The sequence below is a fragment of the Pleurodeles waltl genome, chromosome 10, assembly GCF_031143425.1.
Source record: "Pleurodeles waltl isolate 20211129_DDA chromosome 10, aPleWal1.hap1.20221129, whole genome shotgun sequence".
NCBI lineage: Eukaryota > Metazoa > Chordata > Amphibia > Caudata > Salamandridae > Pleurodeles > Pleurodeles waltl.
The window spans coordinates 450,514,778-450,542,578 of record NC_090449.1 but is presented as its reverse complement, the minus strand read 5'-3'; the positions used below and the strand labels follow the sequence as shown (position 1 = coordinate 450,542,578).

The window sequence follows — 27,801 nt, the reverse complement described above, 5'->3', positions numbered from 1 at the left end:
ACGTATCCTGTACTACTTTCTGACAGCATGTACAATTTAATTCCATACCGTGCCCTCTTACTAGGAATATACTGCTTAAAAACCAAACGCCCCTTGAACATGACCAAAGACTCGTCCACACTTATCTCTTTGCCAGGAACATACACCTCTGAAAACCGACCTACAAAATGATGAAGGACAGGCCTAATCTTAAAAAGACGGTCACAATCAGGGTGATCTTGTGGCAAGACTTAAGCATTGTCTACAAAATGCAGCATACGAAGAAGAAGCAAATCGCGATTACAAGTCAGAGTTGCAGGAAATATAGCCATTGGCATCAAGGGACTAGTAGACCAATAAGAAGCCAGTGACGGCTTCCTTATCCACCCCATCAAAAAAGTCAAACGTAAAAACTTTTTCATCTCTTCCAGATATGTGGAAATCCACTGAGTAGCTCTAGACGGAGGCCTAAGTCTGGCAGCCTTGTCCCTCAAATATTGCTCTGCATACTAATTAGTCTGCTCAACAATCTCTTCAAAAAATACATTGTCCATCAACAAGTGAAAGAAATTGACAGGCAAAAACTTTTCCGGATTGACTTTACTCCCTGGGAGACCAGTAAATGGTGTAACTGTGGCTGCTCCATGTTTGGGGCAATCCAGGGGTCAGGCCTTCTAATGGGAAACCCTTCAACCACAGGCTGCTGCACTCTTGGTACGTCAGTGTCCTCCTCTGAAACAGGCCCTTCATCTGCACTGAGTGGCTTCCTCATCAGAAGAATCCTCTCAGACAGACAACTCACTGCCAGAATCTCTCACTTCCTCCTTTGCCTCAGATGAAGAGTCAGTCTCATAATCATGGTCAGAAGACTACCCAAAAAGGATGCCAACAACCTGCTGAGCAGTCATTCTGCGGCTAGCCATGATCCTTTCTAACAACAAATGTATTGCCAACAACAACCAGCTTTATCACAAAGAGTTATGTACTAAAAAACTATACCACTCAGGTGCCTGAAAAGGCTACTCACCAGCAACTTCTCTGCACAGACACAGCAATCACCAATGATATCCCACTAAAAAGAAAAAAGCAAATTAGACATATGACAACACAATTATCATTGTGCACAAATCTAGGGACAATTTCACATACAATCCTGCATTTAGTACACCACCTACAAACATGTCATTCATGCATGTCAACAATACTCCTTTGGAGTAAATTGCTTTCACTTACCTAAAACATGCAACTATGCAAACCGCAGGACAACTACTGCCAAAACCTCAAGGATCCACAGCACAAATAATCACAAAAACAAATACTTCGCCAGTTGACAAACACCCTACCACCAAGAACTTAGAAATTGTCCCTGGTGCTTAAGTGGCTTCTGTCCCCATTGGGGGCAGATAGGCCTAAAAAAATAGGCCGATCTGCCCCCAATGGGAACAGAACTGGCCATCAGTAATGTGCCCCCCTTTGGGGGGCGACCCTTGCCAAAGGGGCTGCCCCGTGCACAAAACACACACATACACAAGATCCCTGATGCCTAAGTGGATTCTGCCCCCCTTGGGGGCAATTGGGCCTAAAGAAAAATAGGTTCATGTGGCCCCAAGGGGGGCAGAAATGGCCAACAGCTCTGTTCCCCCTTCGGGGGTGACCCTTGTCAAGGGGGGCACCACCAGCACGCAAAAAGACAGAGGGGAAAAAAATATATCCCTGACATCTTGGGGGCAGATGGGCCTAAAACAAATAGGCCAATCTGCCCCCAAGAGGCAAAGAAATGGCCATCAGTAACGTGCCCCCTTGAGGGGGGGGGGGGCGACCCTTGCCAGTGGTGCTGCCACCACACAAAACACACACACACAAGATCCCTGGTGCCTAAGTGGACTCTGCCCCCCCTTGGGGGCAGATGGGCATAAAAAAAATAGGCTGATCTGCCCCCAAGGGGGGCAGAAATGGGCAACAGCTCTGTGCCCCCTTTAGGGGGGCGACCCTTGCCAAAGGGGGTGAAAGGGTGCACTCCCAGCACAAAAAAACAAAAGGGAACAAAAAATAATAATCCCTGGCGTATTGGTGGTTTCTGCCCTCTTTCGGGGCAGATGGGCCTAAAAGAAATAGGCCCATCTGCCCCCAAGGGGGGCAGAAATGGCCAACACTAATTTCCCCCCTTTGGGAGGTGACCCTTGCCCAAGGGGTGCCCCCAAGACACAAAACAAACACAATCCCTGGGGCCTCATGGGTTTCGACCCCACTCCTCCCCTCAGGGGCAAGATAGGACAAAAACATGGGCGATCTAGCCCGGGGGGGGGGGGGGACATATAAAAAAATATTGCCCTCGGGGCAGCGACCCTTGCCTAAGCGGTCACTGCCCAAAAACATAGTAGGTTTCGAACCCCCCTGGGGGCAGATCGGCCAAAAAAACAGCCAATCTGCCCCAGCGGGGGTCGAAACACAGCTTTTTCATTGCCCCCAGGGGAGTGACCCTTGCCCAAGGGGTCGCTCCCCAAAATAAACTACAGACGAAATCCCTGGTGCCCATGGGGATTCCTGCTCCATCGTGCAGCAGGAATCCGCTGAAGACAGGCATGGGGAAAGGAAAAACTCTTTCCTTTCCCCCTATGTCTGTCCCCCCCCCCCAAAACCCCCAAAAATAGAAGGACTCCCCTGTTTGAGGTTCTTTCTCCCCACGTGCTGGAAAGGGCTGAGTTGAAAGGGTGTTGTGCTTCACTTGAAAGGACATTTTTTAAATTACCCCCTGAAACAAAAGCACTTCTGGAGTATAATTACAAGGGTTCTGACCCCATGATTTTTAGAGCACTTTTTGAACTGGACATTAACCTCTGTCAAAAGGATTGCTGGAATGCACAAATGACTCATCTGTTGTTGCCCTGTTTCCTGGTGTCTGCTGGGTGGCACAAATGACTCATTTACATTTCTTTCCTGCTTGTTGCCCTGCTGTCAGCCTGCTCCCTGATTCTGGTTTGCTAGAGGAATGCTGCCACAAGAAACAGCCATTAGACTGACTTTTCCTGATGTGCTGGCCTGTGCTTACCCTCTAATCCTGTCCCCCTAGTTCTCTCAAGGGACACATGGACTGTTCCACACTTGTACAGGGGTGGTGGTGGAAGCTCTGTGTTACTGTGGTGTTGACATAGCGGCACCGTATGGTAGCGGGCAGCAGCTTCAGGTAGGATTGGCACTAGAGTGCCAGGCGGGGCTTCCCACAACACTCCACCATACGAAGGGGTCCCCCCATCCCTTGTTACCTTGGGCAGGGCCTTGCTTGTGATAGAGATAAAATTGTATTAATCTATTATTGGCATGGACGTCAGCATATTATAACTTAATATTCCCATTTAAAAGCCTAACAGAGAACATTAACGTGTGATGTAAAAATGTGCCAGTTTGAATAATGGTGAACATTGTGCCGCCCCTTGTTTGGGCATTGCGTTTTGCCATGGCAGATGTTGTGCATTTATATTTTAGTAAACTACTGACATAAACTCTTGTTAAAAATACTATTCTTAGACATGTAATAAACATGAAAAGTATATTTTGAGTACTAAATGAACATGACTTAACCCCTTTGCTGCCAGGCCTTTTCCCCCCCTCAGGTGCCAGGACTTTTTTTAGCTATTTGGGGCAGTTCGCGCTTAGGCCCTCATACCTTTTTGTCCACATAAGCTACCCATGCCAAATTTGCATACTTTTTTTTCCCAACATCCTAGGGATTCTAGAGGCCCCCAGAGTTTGTGGGTTCCCCTGAAGGAGACCAAGAAATTAGCTAAAATACAGCAAAAATTTCGATTTTAAAAAAAAAATGGAAAAAAGGGCTGTAGAAGAAGGCTTGTGGTTTTTTCCCTGACAATGACACAAACAAACAATTTGCGATACTAAAATCACCATCTTCCCATCGTTCAGGAACAGGCAGACTTGAATCAGAAAACCACATTTTTCAACACAATTTTGGCATTTTACTGAGACATACCCCATTTTTACTATTTTTGTGCTTTCAGCCTCCTTCCAGTTAGTGACAGAAATGGGTATGAAACCAATGCTGGATCCCGGAAAGCTAAACATTTATGATAAGTAGATAAACATCTGAATTCACCAAGGGGTCATTTGTGTAGATCCTACAAGGTTTTCCTACTGAAAATAACAACTGAAATAAAAAAAAAATTGAAATTGAGGTGAAACAAACAGCCATTTTTCTACACGTTTTAATCTGTAACCTTTTTCTGCGATGTCAGATTTTGAAAGCAATATACTGGTACATCTGCTGGACTCTTCTGGTTGCAGGGATATACAGGGCTTTTAGGTTCATCAAGAACCCTAGGTACCCAGAGCCAGTAAATGAGCTGCACCTTGCAGTGGGTTTTCATTGCATGCCGGGTATACAGCAATTCATTTGCTGAAATATAAGAGTGAAAAATAGGTATCAAGAAAACCTTTGTATTTCCAAAATGGGTACAAGATAAGGTGTTGAGAAGCAGTGGTTATTTGCACATCTCTGAACTCCAAGGCCCCCATATTAGCATGTGAACTACAGTGAATTTCTCAAATAGACGTCTTTTTTTACACCCTGTCTTACATTTGGAAGGAAAAAATGTAGAGAAAGACAAGGGGCAATAACACTTGTTTTGCAATTCTGTGTTCCCTCAAGTCTCCCGATACAAATGGTACCTCACTTGTGTGGGTAGGCCTAGCGCCCAGGACAGGAAATGCCCCAAAACACAACGTGGACACATCACATTTTCCCAAAGAAAACAGAGGTGTTTTTTTGCAAAGTGCCTACCTGAGGATTTTGGCCTCTAGCTCAGCCGGCACCTAGGGAAACCTACCATACCTGTGCATTTGTGATAACTAGACACGTAGGGGAATCCAAGATGGGGTGACTTGTGGGGCTCTCACCAGGTTCTGTTACCCAGAATCCTTTGCAAACCTCAAAATTTGGCTAAAAAAACACTTTTTCCTCACATTTCGGTGACAGAAAGTTCTGGAATCTGAGAGGAGCCACAAATTTCCTTCCACCCAGCGTTCCCCCAAGTCTCCCGATAAAAATGATACCCCACTTGTGTGGGTAGGCCTAGTGCCCGCAACAGGAATTGCCCCAAAACACAACGTGGACACATCACATTTTCCCAAAGAAAACAGGTGTTTTTTGTAAAGTGCCTACCTGTGGATTTTGGCCTCTAGCTCAGCCGGCACCTTGGGAAACCTACCAAACCTGTGCATTTTTTGAAAACTAGACACCTAGGGGAATCCATGATGGGGTGACTCTTGTGGGGCTCGCACCAGGTTCTGTTACCCAGAATCCTTTGCAAACCTCAAAATTTGGCTAAAAAAACACTTTTCCTCACATTTGGGTGACAGAAAGTTCCGGAATCTTAGAGGATCCACAAATTTCCTTCCACCCAGCGCTCCCCCAAGTTTCCTGATAAAAATGATACCTTACTTGTGTGGGGGCCCAGGTGCCTGCAACAGGAAAAGGCCAAAAACCTGTACAGATTGAGGGGATAGCACAGCGAGTTGATAAGCACATCTTTTTCATTTATACATCTTTAGGCTGACTCTGCTTTGGGGACCCACACAAGTGAGGTATCATTTTACTTGGGAGACTGAGGAAGAACGCTGAGAAGCAGGAATTTTGTGCCGGAGCATTGATCCTACAAAGAAAAGTCAGGAAAATATGTTTTTTTAAGCAAACTTTGAGGTTTACAGAGGAGTCTGGGTAAGAAAATGTTGGGAAATCCATGCAAGCCACACCTCTCTGGACTCCTTGGGGTGTCTAGTTCTAAAAAATGTCTGGGTGTTGTAGGTTTCCTTAGATGAAGGCCGCACCCGGCACCAAAATCATAGGTGCCCCCTGCCCTCCAAACACAGGTAGTTTTGTAATATATCATTTTGATGTGTTGACGTACTTCTGTGATGTTCCAAACACTAAAATTGTGAAAAGAAACGCACTTAGGTTATGTTAAAAAGACCCCTCACCCACCAACCAAGTTGGTGGCATGCTTCATTGTCGGGGTCCCATCTGAGACACTTAGCATGTCACAGGTGTGCTGCGACGCTTGATTACAGCGGAGCAGGTTTTATCATTTTTACCACACATACTTGTTGGATTTGGCACAAGGGTAAATGATGGTTCAGTAGATCAAATTTTATTAACAAGAGGTTTCACAAAAGTGGAATGCACTGTTAATAACTGAAATGCCTAAAAACTGAACCAATGACTCAAAGCTTGTGAGCTGTAAAGCTGCGTCAAGGCACCAACCATTTTACAGTCCATTCACACACCTTTCATACATGACATTCACAAGACCATTCACGCCGCCAGCCACGGGCCCAGCACATTACAACACTTGCATCGACAGACAGCGCCACTCAAGGGCCTGTGACTTACATATGCCCACATGCCTGATACAGCAATCACACTAGCTGAAGGGAGTGTGTGGACTGACGTTTGGCTGGCACTGCCAGCCAAGCACCACTCCACACACATTGCCAGCCAAGCGCCACCCCACACACACCACCAGCCAAGTGCCACTGACACACACCGCCAGCCAAGCACCACCCCACACACACTGCCACCACTTTTTTTTGTTTATAAACAACAAAGAAACCACTAATTATAAAATAAGTAAAAAACTACAAACACAAAAGCTCTAACTGAAAACATGACAGAAATGTGAAACTGAAAATATAAAACAGGCAGTTTACGCTCACGGTATTTCCCAATTTAATTTTTGGGTGTGGTAACTCCGGAAACAGCTGGCCACACACAACCCAGTCTTTGGAGGACAATCGGGCAGTACATCCGGCTCTCCCTCTGGAATCCTCTTCGGGCACATACTCTACATTTCTTAGTGGGCAAGTCTTTTTTGGGAGTGGGAGGAATGTGATCTGGAAAGTGGCGATCTTTGAATCTAGCCACATCCTCCACCACTGCTACTCCAGGAACTCTTGCCTGTTCCACCACAATAAGGATCTCTATCACTGACTCCTGAAATTTAACAAATTTCATCCTTGACTCAGGTGAACACAATAAAAGCATTAAAAGTTGCCAGATGAAATAAATGTAGGGCCAACTTTTTATACCACACGTAAGACTTTCGAACAGCAGTGTAAGGTTCCAACCTCTGATTTACTCTATCAACATCACCCATGTGCCTATTCTAGTCCAAAATGCACGCAGGTTTGTAGACTTCTGCAACCTGACCCCAAACAGTCACAGGGGAAGTACTCTCATCATGGATGGTAGATAGCATGTACACATCCCTCCTGTCTGAAAATTTCAGAGCTAGCAGCTCATTATTCCGCAAGGCACTGCACTGTCCTCTCTCAAGTTTTTAACAGACAAGCTCCCTCGGATAGCCTTTCCGGTTAGAACAGATTGTGCCACAAGCAACAGTGTCCACTCTAAACAACTCCTTGAACATCTACACTCCAGTGTAGAAATGATCTATGTACAAATGGTGACCTTTGTTAAACAGTCGTCTACCAAGTACCCACACAATTTTCTCTCTAACTCCAAAAGTGGGCGGACAACCAGGGGGTTCAATACTGGAATCCCTACCAGTGTAGACTCGGAAATTATACACGTATCCTGTACTACTTTCTGACAGCATGTACAATTTAATTCCATACCGTGCCCTCTTACTAGGAATATACTGCTTAAAAACCAAACGCCCCTTGAACATGACCAAAGACTCGTCCACACTTATCTCTTTGCCAGGAACATACACTTCTGAAAACCGACCTACAAAATGATGAAGGACAGGCCTAATCTTAAAAAGACGGTCACAATCAGGGTGATCTTGTGGCAAGACTTAAGCATTGTCTACAAAATGCAACATACGAAGAAGAAGCAAATCGCGATTACAAGTCAGAGTTGCAGGAAATATAGCCATTGGCATCAAGGGACTAGTAGACCAATAAGAAGCCAGTGACGGCTTCCTTATCCACCCCATCAAAAAAGTCAAACGTAAAAACTTTTTCATCTCTTCCAGATATGTGGGAATCCACTGAGTAGCTCTAGACGGAGGCCTAAGTCTGGCAGCCTTGTCCCTCAAATATTGCTCTGCATACTAATTAGTCTGCTCAACAATCTCTTCAAAAAATACATCGTCCATAAACAAGTGAAAGAAATTGACAGGCAAAAACTTTTCCGTATTGACTTTACTCCCTGGGAGACCAGTAAATGCAGGTAACTGTGGCTGCTCCATGTTTGGGGCAATCCAGGGGTCAGGCCTTCTAATGGGAAACCCTTCAACCACAGGCTGCTGCACTCTTGGTACGTCAGTGTCCTCCTCTGAAACAGGCCCTTCATCTGCACTGAGTGGCTTCCTCATCAGAAGAATCCTCTCAGGAAGACAACTCACTGCCAGAATCTCTCACTTCCTCCTTTGCCTCAGATGAAGAGTCAGTCTCATAATCATGGTCAGAAGACTACCCAAAAAGGATGCCAACAACCTGCTTTGGGGGGCGACCCTTGCCAAAGGGGCTGCCCCGCGCACAAAACACACACACACACACACACCCCTGATGCCTACGTGGATTCTGCCCCCCTTGGGGGAAATTGGGCCTAAAGAAAAATAGGCTCATGTGGCCCCAAGGGGGGCAGAAATGGCCAACAGCTCTGTTCCCCCTTCGGGGGGCGACCCTTGTCAAAGGGGGCACCACCAGCACGCAAAAAGACAGAGGGGAAAAAAATATATCCCTGACGTCTTGGTGGCCTCTGCCCCCCTTGGGAGCAGATGGGCCTAAAACAAATAGGCCAATCTGCCCCCAAGAGGCAAAGAAATGGCCATCAGTAACGTGCCCCCTTGGGGGGGTGGGGGGCGACCCTTGCCAGTGGTGCTGCCACCACACAAAACACACACACACAAGATCCCTGGTGCCTAAGTGGACTCTGCCCCCCCCTTGGGGGCAGATGGGCATAAAAAAAAAATAGGCTGATCTGCCCCCAAGGGGGGCAGAAATGGGCAACAGCTCTGTGCCCCCTTTAGGGGGGCGACCCTTGCCAAAGGGGGTGAAAGGGTGCACTCCCAGCACAAAAAAACAAAAGGGAACAAAAAAAATAATCCCTGGCGTATTGGTGGTTTCTGCCCTCTTTCGGGGCAGATGGGCCTAAAAGAAATAGGCCCATCTGCCCCAAGGGGGGCAGAAATGGCCAACACTAATTTCCCCCCTTTGGGAGGTGACCCTTGCCCAAGGGGTGCCCCCAAGACACAAAACAAACACAATCCCTGGGGCCTCATGGGTTTCGACCCCACTCCTCCCCTCAGGGGCAAGATAGGACAAAAACATGGGCGATCTAGCCCGGGGGCAGACATATAAAAAAATATTGCCCTCGGGGCAGCGACCCTTGCCTAAGCGGTCACTGCCCAAAAACATAGTAGGTTTCGAACCCCCCTGGGGGCAGATCGGCCAAAAAAACAGCCAATCTGCCCCAGGGGGGGGTCGAAACACAGCTTTTTCATTGCCCCCAGGGGAGTGACCCTTGCCCAAGGGGTCGCTCCCCAAAATAAACTACAGACGAAATCCCTGGTGCCCATGGGGATTCCTGCTCCATCGTGCAGCAGGAATCCACTGAAGACAGGCATGGGGAAAGGAAAAACTCTTTCCTTTCCCCCTATGTCTGTCCCCCCCCCAAAACACCCAAAAATAGAAGGACTCCCCTGTTTGAGGTTCTTTCTCCCCACGTGCTGGAAGCAAATGGCTTCCAGCGCATCCTCAGCTGCTTCTGATGTCGTCAGCATGCTGTGAGGGCGCTGATGTCATCAGATTGCCGAGGTGGGGGGGGTCGGGGGTGGAAGGGGGAGCGATTCCCCTTCCATCCCCGACTGGGGAGTGTGGGAGGGAGGCCCAAAGGGGGGAGGATCAGCTCGTCCTGCACCGTGGGTCGGGTGTAGGACCAGCTGGTCTCGTCTGAGGCACACGACAACTGTGTGCCGGGACAAGACCAGCTCGTCCCGGGCATGGGAGGGGTTAAAGTTAGGTTATCTGTGAAAATAAATAAATGCACATCTTAGTTATTTCTAGTGTTATGCATTAATTATGATTGCAATTAAATGATTTTGCTTTGCATATGTTATTTAAATTGTAAGGTGCGCAGTAGGAGGTATGTGTATTAATTTTCATTTGTAATGTATTTAGGCTCTTGTTAACAAAACTAGGATTGTGATTTAACTTTTGCAGCAGTGGAGAAGTGATGCTGTCTCATCATGTTCCCTTTGACCTGGATTCTTTCCTGAGTTTCTTATGTGTTAGAGAATGTCCTACTATATTAAAGATAAAACAAGGGTCTTATTGTCCTCGAAATGTATCACAGTATTTTCCTGCTACCGGACTAACAACGAGAATTCATAATTCATAATAAAAGTGTTAGAATCATCTTGTGACCCATGGGAAGAAATCACAATGTTTCAAATGTTGGATAAAATGTTAGTTTTCAACTGAACCAAGTGAATTCATCATGCTGACTTTGCCCCTTCCCTGACAAAATCCAGAATAGTTGCAACCCTGATCTGCATCTAGAATTTGTATTGGATATTGATAATTTTGCATATGGTGGACCCACTTCACGGACCAATCAGAAAGTAAAGAACAATTCTAGTTAGCTAACTTTTTGAACTTTAGTTAGTCTGCCTTTTGCCACTCTTGGAGTTAGTCTTTTCGAACCATCCTCGAAGTCAATCCCTCTTTTGCGTCTCATGCTATGCGTTATACTCCTTGCTCATCTCTTGAACACCTTTAGAGAATCCTACTCATCCATTCTAATTACCCTATTTACTCATGCTGTTCAGTACTAATATGCCCAATATACTCTGAACTGCTACTCTGTCAGATGTGCAGCTTGTGTACTGTACTGTCCTCGGATGCTGCTGTCTACTGATGCTGTGAAGCTGTTAGCGCTCTGGATCAACAAATCTTCTTGTCTTCTGTCCTATGAGGAGAGGCATAAATGATCTACAATGCATTATTTCTTATGTTTTCCCTTTCAGTTTATATGACTTACACCAGTGCATTTTTATAACTAGAATCCCCAGTTAGATGCTTTTCCATTTTTTTTTTCATCTTTTGCTTTTTACTGCATGTGTCAACCCTTCCACATGCATGCAAGGCCAAATTCGTGATAGTAATAGGGATGACCCTGCCTGAAAATTGATTGACATTGTTTCAATTGGACAAATGTCACCATCAACTGCTTTAAAATCTGTTTCAGTTGCGCAAATTATCATAATTTGTGTCATCTTGTTGAAGTGTTTAATAGTGTTGATGCTTAGTAGGCTAAACTTCTTTAGACATTTTGGGCAGCCTATGGTTTTCATGTATGTTTATAATTTGGTTATGCGCACCATTTACATATATTAGCATTGTGGATGTAATAATGCTTTGAAACTTGAATCAGCTTGGAGTTTTGTTTGTGTGGTCAAATTGGTCACGGTGTCTCAATACCTTTGCATTATCTAAAGTAGGTTTAAATTGTTTGTTTATTTAATGGTGATTGATGAATCTGACTCCTTTCTGAGACCAAAGATCTTATCAACCTCATAGGGTGGCAAGTGATTACCACCCTAACACATCTCTAAATCTTAATTAGGAGGAGGAAACGTGCCCACAGTTTTTGGTAGCAGAGTGACGGGTCTGCCTCATGAGGAGAGGAATCAGATTTGGCCCATATTGTAAGTTGCTCATGGTGAAGTTTAGGGGTTGATGAAATTCCAGCGTTGCGCCCAAGTGTACGGTATGTGTTTTGAGTAGGGGGTTTGGGCTTGCAGTGCTTTGCTAGAATTGCAGTGAAGTGTGATGCGTGAGGTGTTTGTGGAGCCGTCATACCCAAAGTGAGCGTTGCACTTTGTGCTCATAAATTGCCCACGTGGTGTTTTTTTACGGGTCCAGTATGGCCAAAGAGTCCAGCAAACCGCACAAGTGTATGGAGACACTTGGTCAGTTTATTGCCTTGAGGTCTTGGTCAATTGGGTGCCATTGACAATACCAGTAGTTGTTCCCTTTAGAGAGTGTGAGTTTTGGTTGGTATTAGGTGAATCCTGAGTGCACAGGGAGGATACTTATCAACCGGAGTGAGATTTGCAGGTCAAATCTTACTTGCGTATGTGAGAAAGTCACAGTGGGATGTGTAGCCCATACAACTTTCAAGCGTTTCAGTACTACCCATAGTGAGCAGACAGGTTTGGTTTTTGCACTCCCCATATTTGCATTTAGTTGCTTGCATGACTTGTGTATGATACGGCTGTGAAGCTACTTGCAACCGCAGAGTTATGTGAGTGTGATGTAATTTGGACCGCACTGAGATCGATCGGTGTGTGAGAATAGCTGCGCACGGATTGGTGGACAAGACTGAACTGCTATTGGTTGAGGACAGCTTGCAAAAAAGATTGTGGGATTGAAATGTATTTCCTGGTTTCAAAGAATTCATGTTGTGAATTAAATCTTTTGTGTAAAAATTATATTTTTCAAAGGTTTAAGGAGTGCGCTGAGAGGAGCTGTTTTTATTCCAGTAAGAGATGGTGAACCTGTTCCACCTGAGGGTACACCATCATTCGTAGTAATGGAAGAGAGAGGAGCTTTAGCATGTCTTTGGCTGAAACCATGGTGCAAAATCACAGAGAAAGAGGGTTGTTTAGCTTTCCCCTATTATGGAACTTTCAATCTGAGAATTTTAGAGAACCCGAGAAGGGTGTTATATAAATCAAATCCCCTTCTGAGACCTGCACAATTTGAAGCACTTGCCATTTGTGAATTTGTTGTGAGACAGAAAGACTCTCAATAATTTGAGAGGAGAATGAGAATAGCAGAGAAGACATTTTCAGAAGTTAGATGGGATGAGGAGCAGAAAATCTGGAGAGCAGATATGTTGCACGCAGTGAAATTATTCCAAGGAAGAACACACGAGGGTGATGGAAGAAGCCCACAGATGAGTCAGAGCAGAAATCAGATGAATACAAAAAGGCGGCACTTGCGGATAGTGACTCAGATGATGAATTTATAATTCAGCTTTTACAGAATCGTTCCCCACCATACAATGTGGTTGGACCAATTAATCAGAATGTAGCCCCAAGTGTATCTATAGCTTCAGTTGTGCAAAGCCAGGTACAGGTAACCTCAAATATACTGGCTACTACAGTAGCACAGGTGCCTCCAATTTATCCAGCAGTTCCAGTTGTTAACATAGCTCGGAATATTACAGTCCCAGTTTTGTCACAGCCTACCCAGAACCTAGGGGTGACTCAAATGGAGCCTACACCCAATGGGATGATTCCTGCACAGATTGTGAATCAGAGACAGGCAATCCCCATGTATTCTCGATTATCAACTCCATAGAATGTTGTCCCCATTAACAAGTCAAGGAGCAGGATTGATATTCCCACCAAGCCGGACAAGTTTGACAGGACCAGATATATGAACAGTTCCTGTGACAATAGGCCCAGTTGTCTCGTTGTGCGCTCAGGGTAATAATGGGAGTGGTCTCCAGATTCCAAACCCGTTATCAGCAACACATTCACCTTTTGCGGTTAGTGCAGAAATGGAAAGGCTGAACGTTGTTGCAGCAGCCATGACTCCAATTAATTCTTCTGGTCCCAACCACACATTTGATAAAATGGGTTCTTTGATTGATGTGATATGTCTAACGTGTTCTCCGAATTCAGTTGTGCTCACTTCAGAGCAGGTCATGAGAGCACCGTGTAATACCCCAAAACCTATAGCCTGAGGTAATAGTATTAGCGTACAAGGATTATCAGCACAACAACTAACGGATTTGTTAGACAGTCTGAGTTGAGTGTCAGCAATGGGAAACACTTCAGAGGGAAGAGAAACCCTGAATTTAGATAAATTAAAATTGGATTTGAATGAAATAATCAAAGGAACACTTGAGGTGGATGGATTAGATTTGTACTATGAGAATGAGTTGTGCTTTATGTGCATGGATGTTGCACACCGAGCAGGACAGATATATGGGAAATTAGCTGACTTAGCTGTGATGTACGAAGTTGAACTGGATAAATCCAAACCATTGAAAAGGAGCTACAGATTAGAATTCAACTCTAAAGAGATTGCAAACATGAGATCACCCGGTATGAAAATTCACATTACAGAGAGTTCATACAAAACATTCAAACATGGGGAATATTAGATAAATGGGAAGGCAGATGGGCAAAGAAAAGAGACCAAAAGAGAAAGCCGACTACACCCTCAAGTGATGCACAGCAGACTGAGGGAGCTGTTAAGATGATGATAGTGAGAGAGATCCTGGGAGAGAATTTTGTGCATGTCCCATGGAGCAGAAGTGATAGATTGTCATTTACCAATGATTACCCGAGATTTAGGGAGAAGCCAGTAAAATGGTATCAACAGACTGAGAGGTTTGGTAAGCTTGCAAAGTGCCTATGAGGAGATTTGAACACTATTGGAGTTCCAGCAGACTTGTGGGTTGAGTGTAAGTGGAGTGTTAATTGCCCAACTCGAGAATCGCTGAGAGATCCAATGACAGGTGCGCTGTGTGAAGAGGTGATGAAAATCTATTACAAAATGATTGAGTTTCTGAAAACTATAGTTTCCTCTTAAGGACACTGATTGGCAGCGGATTGACATGACATCCCAGGTATCGAAAGAGTTGACTTGTGCTTATTATGAGAGATTGTTGTAAGCCTTCAAGCACTACAGTGGTACTGAGATTATTGAGCCAAAAGACATGATTCATTTTGTATTCAGATTCGTAAAAGGATTGAAACCTGAAGCCAGCAACATTGATCTGCTGGCAGGGAAAACTGATTGATGAAGTGCTGCAGTTCATAAAATAGTGTAGTGATGAAATTGAATTGAAACAAAAAAAGTTAAAAAAGAATGCAATGGTGTACTGCCATTTGTTAAATTTTGTTTTGACCAATGACTTTGTGTTTCACCACTGCGCATATTAGTTGCTGAATGTTCACCAGTAGCACATGGTATGTTTTGTTCAGTTGAGCCGCCTATGGGCTTTGACATGGCATTAGCCATTACTTTCTGTATTCAGTTTAGCCGCCTATGGGCTTTGACATTGCATTAGTCATTACATTCTGTATTCTGCCTATTGGCTTTGACATGGCATTAGCCATTACTTTCTGTATTCAGTTGAGCCGCCTATGGGCTTTGACATTGCATTAGCCATTACATTCTGTATTCTGCCTATTGGCTTTGACATGCTGTATCCAGTCTAGCCGCCTATTGGCTTTGACATTGCATTCCTATTGGCTTTGACATGATGTATTCAGTTTAGCTGCGTATTGGCTTTGACATCCTATTAGATATTCTGCCTATTGGCTTTGACATGATACTATACATTGCATTTTGTATTCAGCTCAGCTCAGCTGCCTATTAGCTTTGACATGATATTATACATTGCATTTTGTATTCAGCTCAGCTGCCTATTGGCTTTGACATGATATTATACATTGCATTTTATATTCAGCTTAGCTGCCTATGGGCTTTGACATGATATAAGACATTGCATTTTGTATTCAGCTTAGATGCTTATTGGCTTTGACATGACACTAGACATTGCATTTGATATTTAGGTTAGCTGCCTATTGCCTTTAACGTGGAGTTAGACATTGCAGTTGAGAATCCAAGCTGTATTTTTCCAAGCTGTGTTTTTGCACAAGAGAACCAAGATGTTTTTCTCACAGTAGACTAGACCTGATAAGAGAGGGTACATGGGTTTTGTTTTTCTTCGCTTGAGCTTGGGAACAGGAGTAGTCTTGGAGACCTGGCCAGTCTCCAAAAGGCTTGCTCAGTTTCCCAGGTCTGAGAGGAGGGGGCACACCGTTGTAACAAATGTAATAGGCTGCAGAGAGTCAGATTCGAATCTGCCGGACCTCGTGCTGGAGCTTGGCGCCAGCTGCCAGCAATCCCGTGTGGGTAGATGAATCTCTTTCTCGCGGCTGACAGGGGTCATCAGCTTGCAGACCTTAGAAAGATGAAGCTGTAAATAGTTCCCACACGGTGAAGTATTTGTTTTGCTTTGCATTCAATATCTTATAAATATAACCTGCTGTGTATATTGCAAACTGATATATTTTGTTTGATTAACGCGGGCTTGAAAGCTACTAATTCGTCATTCATAAATATTGTGGTTGGGGAAGAATTAACAACAATAAAAGTCTTCTTTGACCTCAGAAGTGCATTTCTGTTGTGTTATGTTAGTGCTTAAAAACTAGCTAAGAGGAAAGCACTACAAATGGTGATGCAAATGAAATCTGCTCAAGAGGCAGGAATGCACGGATTACAACAGGAAGGCAATATGGTGCCTCTGTTTAGAGGTAGAAGTTGTGAAGCTCGGATAGATCCGAATGCCACTGTGGCTGATGTTCGGTCTATGAAGAAGATGCTTCCTTGTCATGCATGCAGCAATGTCAGACACTGGAGATGGGAATGTCCATACAGTAACCTAAATAATTTGACACAGGGTGGTAGTGTTGCATAGGTGGTTGACAACAGTCAATTTCAAAAGAGACCCCTATTTCAAAACATGAATGTCCCTTCAATTTCAAAAGAGACCCCTATTTCAAAACATGAATGTCCCTACTGGGTGAGCATGAATGCAAATTCCCCAACAGCAAATTCAGTTTCCACAGCAAATGCAGATTCTACAAGCTCCGATGGCACAGCAGCAGGTAATGGTTCCTCAGCAGAATGTGAACCAAATGACAAGTCATAACACAAACCGGTTAATCACACAATGTCCCCTGATTGATTTTAGTGATGAGGAAAGAGTGAAGAATACCAGAGTGAGAGTTCAGAAGAAAAAGAATGCATGTTAGCTGCCTCACTTGAGGTAGATCAGCATGGTCCCTATGTAAATGTCACTGCTCTAGGTCATGATGTTTCATTCCTGGTTGACACTGGAGTAACCAGTTCCACTGTCAGAACTGCAGAAGTCCCTAATGTGCCTCTCTTCAGAAGGACAATGCAGGTAATGGGAGTAGCAAATCAGCACCTGACAGACCCCATTACAGAGTTAAACCAGGACTCCTGTGGAAACTTGCTGTGCAAATTAAAATGATTCGTCACTTTTACACATGGGGAAATAGCAATCCAGACAAACAGTGATGATGAGAAAACCTCCAGCCAAAATGATGAAATATACCCACTCAATTGTTTCCTGCAATGACAGAGGCGTACCTGGTGAATTACAAGACAACTTAATGTTAAGAGTTTGGGATCTCTCTGGAAAAGACATTGTAATCATTCGAGGGGTTGAGCCAGTCAAAGTGACCATAAAGCCAAATGCAGCCTTTCCTAAGACACCCCAGTATTATATGTCCCCAGAAAGCATTGAAGGGATTACCCCGATAATTGCAGATTTTGTTGAGGAGGGAGTTTTAAAAGAAATAATTAACGGCCCTTGTAATTCCCCTATCCTGGGATTGCGGAAGCCCAGTGGGAAATATCACACAGTCCAAGATTTGAGAAAAGTGAAGAAAATTGTGGTGTTGTGCTGTCCCGTGGTGCAGAATCCAGCAGTGATGTGTTCCAGATCCTGTGTGAAGCTGATTGGTTTTCTGTTACTGATTTGTCCCAAGAGTTTTTCTCTACATGACTCTACATGAAGAGAGCCAGTTCCTTTTCTCCTTCAAATTTGGCAACCTTGTATATTTGTGGTGCCGCACTCCACAGGGATTTTCTGAATTGCCATATACTTTCAATCTGAGCCTGTAAAAGAAGAGTCTTTGAAAATGCCCTTTCAGTATTCCCTGGTCCAGTACATTGATGACCTAAAGGTTGCATCCAGCACACGTGAAGCCTGCAGACAAGATACCATAGCCCTATTGAATCATTTAGGTGAAAACAGACAGTTTCCCCAACTAAATTACAGTGTTGTCAGAAAGAGGTGAAATATTTGGGTCGCCAAATATAGAAAGGTGCAAGAAAGTTATCCTGAGACAGAGTTGCTGCCATTATGAAAATGAATCTCCCAGTCACGCAGAGAGATGTCCAAATGTTTTTTGGATAGGGTGAGCTACTGCCGCATGTGGATCCAAAACTTTTCAGTGATTTCCAAACCTCTGCATAAATTAATGCATAAAGACCTATTTGATCCAGTCCCGTTTGATGAAACATGCATGAAAGCTTTCACTGAACTGAGAGGGAGTTTGTGCAGAGCCCCAGCTATGAGAATGACTTATTACACTTAAAGTTTGGCACTGTTTTGTCATGAATGTGATGGTTGTGCACTTTCCGTTTTGACACACTTGCATGGAGGAATAAACACACCAGTGGCATATTATCCCACCACATTGGATCCTGTTGCTGCAGGTTTTCCCGGCTTCTTAAAGAATGTGGCCGCCACTGGTGTAAACCTGAGCCAATCTGAAGGCATTGTTATACAACACCCTTTAAGTGTCTATGTCACTCATTCGGTCGAGGTCCTATTGACTGAAACCAAAACCCAATATCTGACCAATGCTCGTCTTACCCGTTATGAGTTACTCATTCTCAGTTCTCTGAATGTGACCATTAAGATAGACTCTGCTTTGACTCCTGCCACACTATCACCTGCAAATGTTGATGATCCCAATTATGTAAATGAAGTGGAACATGACTGCCTCGATGTCACTGAACTATGCGCCAAACCCAGACCTGATTTTCAGCATACTCCTTTCAAGGAGAATGACCAAGTTGTGTTTGTCGATGGCTCCTGTTTAAGAGACAATGAAGGAACCCTGAGAGCTGGCCATGCAGTTTGCACCATCTCAGAAATAATCAAAGCTTCCTGGCTTCAAGGAATTGTTCTGCCCAAGTAGCCAAATGGGTTGTTCTTACACAAGCATGCTGTGTTTCTGAAAAGCTTAAAGTAACAACTTTTAATGATAGCTATTGCGGATTTGGCGTTGTGCATGACTTCGGGCAGTTATGGTCCCAGAGAGATTTGATGACCTCTTCTGGATCACCTATTCAAAATGGTGAACGAATACACAGTTTACTGAGTGCCTTACAATTACCTGAGAAAGTTGTGGTTGTACAATGTACTGCCCACCAAAAGTCAAATGATTATATCTCGTTGGGCAATGCGTATACTGACCAAATTGCCAGATATTGTGCTCTCCATTGCGTCACCTTCAATGAATAGTGGGGTGGTGGAAGTGGCACCAATGAGACAAATCAAAGTTACCTGATATCAGTGGTTGACACCTGGGAAGAGGTTAAGAGGCTGCAGGAAGAAGTACCAGAGGAAGAACATAGAAGTTAGAGTAGAGCAGGTCGTGTGCAGAGAGAGGAAGATGAGGTTTGGATTCCAAATGAGGGGCAAGCAGTATTGCCAAATTGTTTTCTGTCACCTATGGGCAGATATATATATTTTTTTATAAAACAGCTTTATTGGTTTTATTACTGAACAAAAAGCCAACATGGCAGAACACCACTGGCCACAATTCACATCCTCCGATTGAGCACTACACAGATAAGTCATTTGCACTGGACTTACAATCCCCATATATTCTGCATAAAGTCTTAGGTCCACCACCCCGCTCACACCTAGGGATCACGTCCCAAGTCTTTCTCCCAGGATCCAGTCCATCTTCCCCACACCCGCTCATATTTAACCGGACAGCCCCGTGCTTCATACACCAGTTTTTCTTGGGAGGCGCACCAGTCCATCCCTCGGCGCCACTTCGCCAGCGTAGGGGCCGACTCCGCTCTCCAGCCTGTGGCAATGTCCCTTTTGGACACCAAACAAGCCATTTCTACAAAAGAGCGCTCTGCCCTGCTGGAGCCCACTCCCTCGAGAACCCCCAGCAGGGCAGGTATGGGGGCAGGCTCTATCTTCTCCCACAAAACCCTGAACACCTCCGCTAACACTGCATGCTAGTAGGCAACAATCTCGGGGCATGTCCACACCATATGAAAAAATCTGCAGACGGGCACGCACACCGTGGGCACTCCGCTTGCTGCCTAAGGCAGGCCGCGTGCAGCCTTCCAGACGAGAGATATGCTGCATGAAGAAAATAAGTCTGCACCAATCTCAGTCGTGAGGACATAGTCAACAGTCTCCGAGCCATCAGGGCGTCTCTCCAGTCCTCCTCCGTCATCGGACCCACCCAGAGTTCCCATCTGGCACGAAGCTTGTCAAGTGGCTGGGATATATTAGTGGTCAACAAGCTGTATATACACGACACCCCCCCTTTGCCGAGGTGTCCCATAAGTGTCTTGGTTTCCACAGGACTGTATTCTGGGAGGACCGACCACGCCTGAAGGTGAACCTGAAGGGGATGACGGAGCTGCAAGTATTTATGGAACTGGGTCTGGCTGAGCGAGAATTGCTGTTGAAGTTCCTGGAAGGACTGCATGTGTGTGCCTGTCCAGATGTCTCTGAGTACCGATATTCCAATAAGGTCCCACCATGGAACCCCCAGAGCGCCGAGACCTCCCTTAGCCAAGCACCCTGCCACAATGGGGTTTGTTGGGTAAGCCAATGCCACTACCCGACGCGCGCTGCGCCGCCCTCCACCCTATAAGCACCACCCTTGTCACCTCGGGAATCCCACGGGACACAGGGGCCCCATAGAGCATCCCGAACAAGTCAGGGAAACCGATGGACAGGAGCTCCAACTGACAGGCGGGGTCCGACCATCCCCCCCAGCCAGTCGGTAATTACCAGCAGGTGCATCTGCATCGCCAAGTGATAAAGTGTGTCTAGCAGGGTTATCAAAGGAAAGGAGGATCAGACATCAAACAATGCAGTTGTTTCGGAGGTGGGGAATTCTAACGAGTCTATCACCAAACAGTAGTCCATGAAGCTGAAAAGTTTCGTTGACCCAATATTTTTCATGTTGATAGCTAAAATACTAAGACTAAAGTATCACTTGTGGTTTAGCTGTCAGCTCTGAGACCTGTCTGTAAAATCTGAAAATATTTTTCCCTTTGTTATCATTAGTAACTCATAATGCTTAGATTCCATTATGTTCAACAGGAAGACTGTGCGGTATGGGCAACACAGGACATTTTGGTCAACTTTCGATGATTTGGATACCATGAGAAAATGTGTGCAATGCTTAATGCTGTGGTCAACTCTGGAAGATTTTAGAATGCATGAGGATTTGACCAGCTTTCATTACTTAGCCATAGTTGGAAGATTCAGGCAGCATGGGAAGGATTCAGGCCACAGGAGGATTCAGCCCAAATGCACATGAGTTTGGCATAAACACCTGTAGACATTCTATAGAAAAGATCATGTGGTTCTCATTTTTCCTTGATGTGAAAAACAGCAAATTTCCTTAGATATGGAATGTAGGAAATTGACATGCTTTTTAGAGTGTTTCACTGCATATTCAAGGAATTAAATATGCTATCATATTGCTCACAGTTTCCTCTTAAATTGTCACTTTTTCATTTAGTTTATGATTCAACAATGCATTTGCACTTTGTTATGGTTCAGTTACTTTGGGCTAATCTAATGGCAGAATTGCTCAATAATGGATGATATGTTTGTTTTTGCATATCTACATCTACGTATCCACAGGTTCAGACCTATATCACTGGGCAATTATGACTTGTTGAGTATCCTGTCATCTACACTGGCATACGTGTTCTCGAGAAGGGTTGTTTGGGAATTCGAAGACTGTCTGATTACCGTTGTTTCCTCTTTCACTTCCGGCCTCAGTTTCCAGAAGCTGGCTTTGTGCAGCACTGTTGCATTGGGACTGGGAGCCACCATGAGTTTCTCAGAGTGGGCCAGCACCGTCTCCAAACTTTCTCTGCTTTTTTATTACTACTCCAAAATAAAAAGGTTTTGCCCTTATTTGTGATGACAAGGCCCAGAGAGATCACAAGGAGCAGGATGCAGGAAGTGATGAAGATGTACTGCAGTTACCCCATGATGGCGAGGAGCTGCACCAGTGTGGTGTGGTAGGTGTCCAGCGTCTTATTGTTGATGTATCCGCTCTCTTCAAACCAAATCAACGGGAAGATGACAGGCTTTATGTTTTGAGTTTGTGAGATTCTGTTCACTTCCTTTATGAACAAGTTTAGCTGCAGCTTGTTAGAAACGCTCATGAGAATACCTGTCAGGGGGTGCAGGTCCAGGAACATGGAGTGCTGCAAGGTGCTTTGGTGCAGTCAGTGCACCACCTCGGTGAAGACTGCGTCAGCACTGTAGAAATGGGATAAGGACATAAATATCAGAACATTGAGCCTGCAATAGCTGACGCTCTGGACACAAGAAGTCGTTAGCAAAAAGGGTATTGGGTGCCGTGAAGCAGAAGTTAGGTATCCCTTTGAACTTCCCGGGCTCCTGTACATCAACCTGCAGGCTTCTGGGCTGTAGAACTCGAGGTTGGTGTCGGACTTCATAAAGGGTGGCCACATCTGACCAGTGGTGCTGTTGATCATATTGCACTGTTCACTAGCCAGAAGTTCACCTCTAACAGTACGTTCCATGGGTCCACCATCTGTACCCAGCTGATGTTGTCCACCCCGGTAAAGATGCTAAACTGCCCGCTGTTGGAGTTTTTGAAGTCTGCAAATAGCCCAGATCTAACAGTGAAGGGGAGCGCTCCAGGTACAATGGAGTTCAGGAAGTCCAGCAGGAGGTTGTAGTAGCCCCACAAGATTTCATTGACAGTCCAGTTCATGAAGGTGACTTAATTGAAGGTGCTGAAATCGCTGCTGATGATCCATCGAAATAGCTGGGGGAGATGCTCCAACATGATGGAGGCCACCAGAATCAGCATGTTGGGCACCGCAAGATAATCTGCTTCACTCACAGAAGACATCTAGGGCACGAAGAAGAATGTACGGTCTTCTAAGATGGAAACCGTGTTGTTTTCAGGGAAGGTGATATTTCTTTTCTGCTTGTACTCTCTGTAGATGTAGGGTCCTCGCTGGGTCACGCTCTGCTTCTCTCCCTGCCAGATCTCTTTGGGGTTCAGCATCTTGAAGAGGTAGATGGCCATGTGGAAGGGCACGGGAAGTTCTTGCCAAATCTCGAAGGTGAAGCCACTGTTCTGGTCAATCCGGACAATCTTCTCCACCTGCTACCGCATGGTAGTGGGCACCTGAAACACCAGGGTCATCCTGAAGGCAACCAGCGCTAATCCCAGGGCCCCCAGCCCAATGGCCTCCTTGCAGTGGATTCCAGCCATGTATGCGGAGGTGGAGGAGGGGGTACTGTGAGGATGTGATGGGAGGCAACGGTATTCAGTTCTAGTGGAGTGAGAGCAGTGAGTGCTTAGGGGTAGCTCTCGTTGGAGCAAGTGCTGGAGGTACCCTGTGGAGCAGAGGACACAGATTGAGGGAACTCTGTAGCTGAAGCTGAATTGACTGAGTGACAGCACTGTGTGGTGAAGTTCTGAGGGCACTCAGTAGAGAGAGAGGGAAAGAAAATTAGACCGCCTGTTGAGAACACTCAGTGGAGCTGGAGACTGAGTGAGAGCACTGTGGGGTGAAGTTCTGAGGGAACTCACTGGAGAGAGAGAGAGAGAGACACTTGAGTACCTGCTGGGGACACTCCTTGGTGACAGAGTGAGAGCAGGTGGGGCCAGCGCTCCATGGGGTCTGCTGGGGTCAGTGACCCTAGGACTGACACCACTCCGGAGGGGTCGAGCCACGCAAGCTGTGCCAGCAATGAAGAACTGATGCAGAAATCTAGGCTGGAGAACATGTGCAGCCAGAGCTGTATTTTTATGCTATTTGTTTTTTTTAGTTTGAGTTTATTAAAATGAATATAATACTGAAATAGTAATAATGTTTGTTCCAGACCATCGGAACATACAAATGAGTAAACTGAGAAGGGGGTGGAGTAAGGTGTTAAGGGAAGGTATGCACATGCGTTAACTGGTTATTCATGAAATGTCATTACTTATGAAACTGTATAATAAAAAATTAACAATAAAGCAATATATGCAGGATAAAACAGTAAAGGGTTATTAATAATATTTTAAGGCGGTTTGCAAGTTTGTTCAGAAGTTAAATCACCCTTATTAGCTTATGAAACTGTATAGTAAAAAATTAACAATAAAGCAATATATATACAGGATAAAACAGTAAAGGGTTATTAATCAAATCAAATCAAATCAAAAACATTTTTAAAGCACGCTACTCACCCGTGAGGGTCTCAAGGCGCTAGGGGGAGAGGATTACTGCTGCTCGAAAAGCCAGGTCTTGAGTTGCCTCCGGAATGCTGGGTGGACCTGAGGTTGGTGGGGTGGGAATTCCATGTCTTGGCCGCCAGGTAGGAGAAGGATTTCCTACCTGCCGTGGTGCGGCGGATGCGAGGGACGGCGGCGAGTGCGAGGTTGGCGGAGCGAAGTTGACGGGTGGGCGTGTAGAAACTGAGGCGACGGTTGAGGTATTCGGGTCCCTTGTTGTGGAGGGCTTTGTGTGCGTGGGTGAGGAGCCGGAAGGTGATCCTTTTGTTGACGGGAAGCCAGTGCAGGTGTCTCAGGTGGGCGGAGATGTGGCTGCTGCGGGGTATGTCGAGGACGAGGCGGGCGGAGGCGTTTTGTATTCGCTGCAGACGTTTCTGGAGTTTGGCAGTGGTTCCTGCGTATAGGGTGTTACCTTAGTCCAGGCAGCTCGTGACGAGGGCGTGGGTCACAGTCTTTCTGGTGTAGGCGGGGATCCAACGGAAGATCTTTCGGAGCATGCGGAGGGTGAGGAAGTAGGAGGATGATACCCGTTGACTTGTTTGGTCATGGTGAGAAGTGGGTCCAGGATGAATCCGAGGTTGCGTGCGTGGTCTGAGGGGTTTGGTGCGGTGCCAAGGGCCGTAGGCCACCAGGAGTCGTCCCAGGTGGACGGGGTGTTTCCGAGGATGAGGACTTCCGTTTTGTCTGAGTTCAGTTTCAGATGGCTGAGTTTCATCCATTCTGCAACGTCTTTCATTCCATCTTGCAGGTTGGTATTGGCGCTGGTGGGGTCCTTGGTGAGGGAAAGTATCAGCTGAGTGTCGTCGGCGTAGGAGGTGATGTTGATGTTGTGTTTGCGTACGATGTCGGCGAGGGGGCTCATGTAGACATTGAAGAGAGTCTGGCTGAGCGAGGAGCCTTGTTGGACGCCGCAGATGATCTCGGTGGGGTCTGAGCGGAACGGAGGGAGGTAGACTCTTTGGGAGCGGTTGGAGAGGAAGGAGGTGATCCAGTCCAGGGCCTGTCCTTGGATACCGGTGGAGCGGAGGCGGGATATTAGGGTTCGGTGGCAGACGGTGTTGAAGGCAGCCGAGAGGTCGCGGAGGATGAGGGCGACTGTTTCTCCGTTGTCCATCAGAATTCTGATGTCGTCTGTGACTGTAATAATATTTTAAGGTGGTTTGCAAGTTTCTTCAGAAGTTAAATCACCCTTATTAGCTAGTAGACTAGAATTAGATAAAAAATTGGTGACTGGAGCCCACAACAAATCCCTTTGTAGTGATAAAGATATTGGTGAAACGTAATTAGTATCAAGTCTGTGTTTAAAACAAACAGCTTGCCACCATTTTTGAAATATTACAGTTTCTGATTTTGGGATTGTTTAGTCCATGCAGTAGCAAAGCTACCTAAGAAAATATTGGAAGGGTAGAAAGGACTATTAGCATTAAAACCCCTATTAATTTGATTGCAGACCTTACTCCAGAAAGAAAAAATATTTGGACATTCAAAGATCATTTGTTTTAACTCCGCATTTAATGCTTCACATGACCAAAAATATGCATTTGAATCAGGGGAGTAGCATTGTGTAATGTTAGGAGTTTAGAGTGCTAATTGATAAATAAAAAATATAGATTGTAAAGTGTTGGCTACTCTAGAAGATTTATGAAGTTTAGCCCAAATTCTATTCCTTAAATTAGTGGGGCAACAAACTGATAAACCTGCCTCCCAGGCACGTTCAATTTTGGATTTTGATCTTACTGTATTAGGAATAAATAATGTATAAATTGTGGAGGCTTTGGGGTTAAAGGATAGCAAATAGAATAAAGAGTTTGTGTCTGTGGATGAAAAGTTTATATGGGAGGTTGTAGATAAAAGATGTTAGTGATTTGTGTAAAGTCTCATATTGTTGCTTAGGTGTTGGAGGTAAAGAGAATTTAGATTTAAGTATTGCAGAAGATAAGTTTTGTTGAATATTGAATAATTGGTGTACCCAGAATATACCTTTGTTCCCCCAAGATTTCTAGTAAATAGGACGATTGTTGATTTGAATGTTATGGTTATGCCATAGGGACTGTTGAAGATTGGAAGTGGTAATTGATTAAAGGAATGAAGAGATGCTAGAATACGATGAGAGTGTGTTTTAACAGATGAGCGTAGTTGAGAAATGCGAGAGGTAAATGATAATATTTCTTGAAAAGGGGAAGGAGCAATGATGGATTTTTCTTGTGAGTGCCAGAGTGGGGCATGAGAGGAGTGTGGTGGGTGAATCCAGGGAGTGATCTGTTTTAATGAGAATGCTGATTGATATTATTTAAAATCAGGAAAGTTGAGACCTCCTTCAGATTTATCTTTCTTTAAAGTTGAGAGTGCTATCCTAGGTTTTCTTCCTTTCCATACAAATTTAGATAATAAATAATCCAGTCATTTAAAATGAATATGTGGGGTGTGAGTGTGAATTATAGAGATGGTGTATAATAATATGGGAGAAGTGATAAGCTTTATACAATCTAATCTTCCCCACCCGGATAGAAATAGTGGATTCCACCTGTTGATAGAACCAATTGATAAAGCATTAACACATCCAAAGTTAAGTTTTATAGTATTTTTAATATTATTAATAAACCAAAATCTCAGATAATTTATTTTGGAGGATTGTAATTTAAAGTTAATTGAAGCAAATTGATGTTTAGTACAATGGGTGTTACATGGTAAAATGTCACATTTGTCTGTTTAATTTATACCCTGATAAATGAGAAAAAAAGTGAGACTTGTTTCATATAAAAGGGACTGGGGGCCAGATGTAGAAACGAAACATTTTGCGACTTGCAAATAGCGAGTCATAGCGACTCGCTATTTGCAACTCGCAAAATGTTATGCAGTACGGTGTCTCAGACACCGACTGCGACTCGCTATGGGGTCGCAATGACCCACCTCATGAATATTCATGAGGTGGGTCGCAAATTGCGGCCCCATAGCGAGTCAAGGCACTCGCAAACATGGAGGCCTGCTGTAGTCAGCAGACCTCCATGTTCGTGACTGCTTTAAATAAAGCAGTTTTTATTTTTTTTTAAGTGTAGCCCGTTTTCCTTAAAGCAAAACGAGCTGCACTTAAAAAAAAATAAGAAACCTTTAGTTTCGTTTTTTTTTCAGGGCAGGCAGTGGTCCCTTGGACCACTACCTGCCCTGAAAAAAATGTTTGGGGTCCATTCACAAACTGGAAGGGGTCCCATGGGGACCCCTTCCAATTTGCGAGTGGGTTACCATCCACTTCAAGTGGATGGTAACTGCGATACGATTTGCGACCGCGTATTGCATCCCACTCAGACTCGCAAATAGGAAGGGAACACCCCTTCCTATTTGCGAGTCGGAAATGCATTTTGCGAGTCGGTCCCGACTCGCAAAATGCATTTCTGCATAGGAAACTCACATTTGCGACTCGCAAGCGGCAATTTTTGCCGTTTGCGAGTCGCAAATCGTTTCCTACATCTGGCCCCGGATAAAGATGGGTTAGAGCAATATAAAAGAATATCATCAGCATATACAGAAAAGTTGATGTGTGTTTTGCCCACTTGGAAGCCTGATATTGGGATCAAGTTGGATTTTACTTAGGAAGGGTTCCAACGCAATAATAAACAAAAGAGGAGATAAAGAGCACCCTTGTCATATTCCTCTAGCCAAGGAGAAATAGTCAGATAAAATT

The 27,801-nt window shown here is 44.8% G+C and overlaps 1 pseudogene; it reads right to left on the bottom strand.

Annotated features, from left to right (window-relative positions):
- Positions 1-21,520: 21,520 nt before the first annotated feature.
- On the bottom strand, positions 21,521-23,117 carry LOC138262428 (scavenger receptor class B member 1 pseudogene; annotated as a pseudogene).
- Between the last annotated feature and the right edge of the window lie 4,684 nt (positions 23,118-27,801).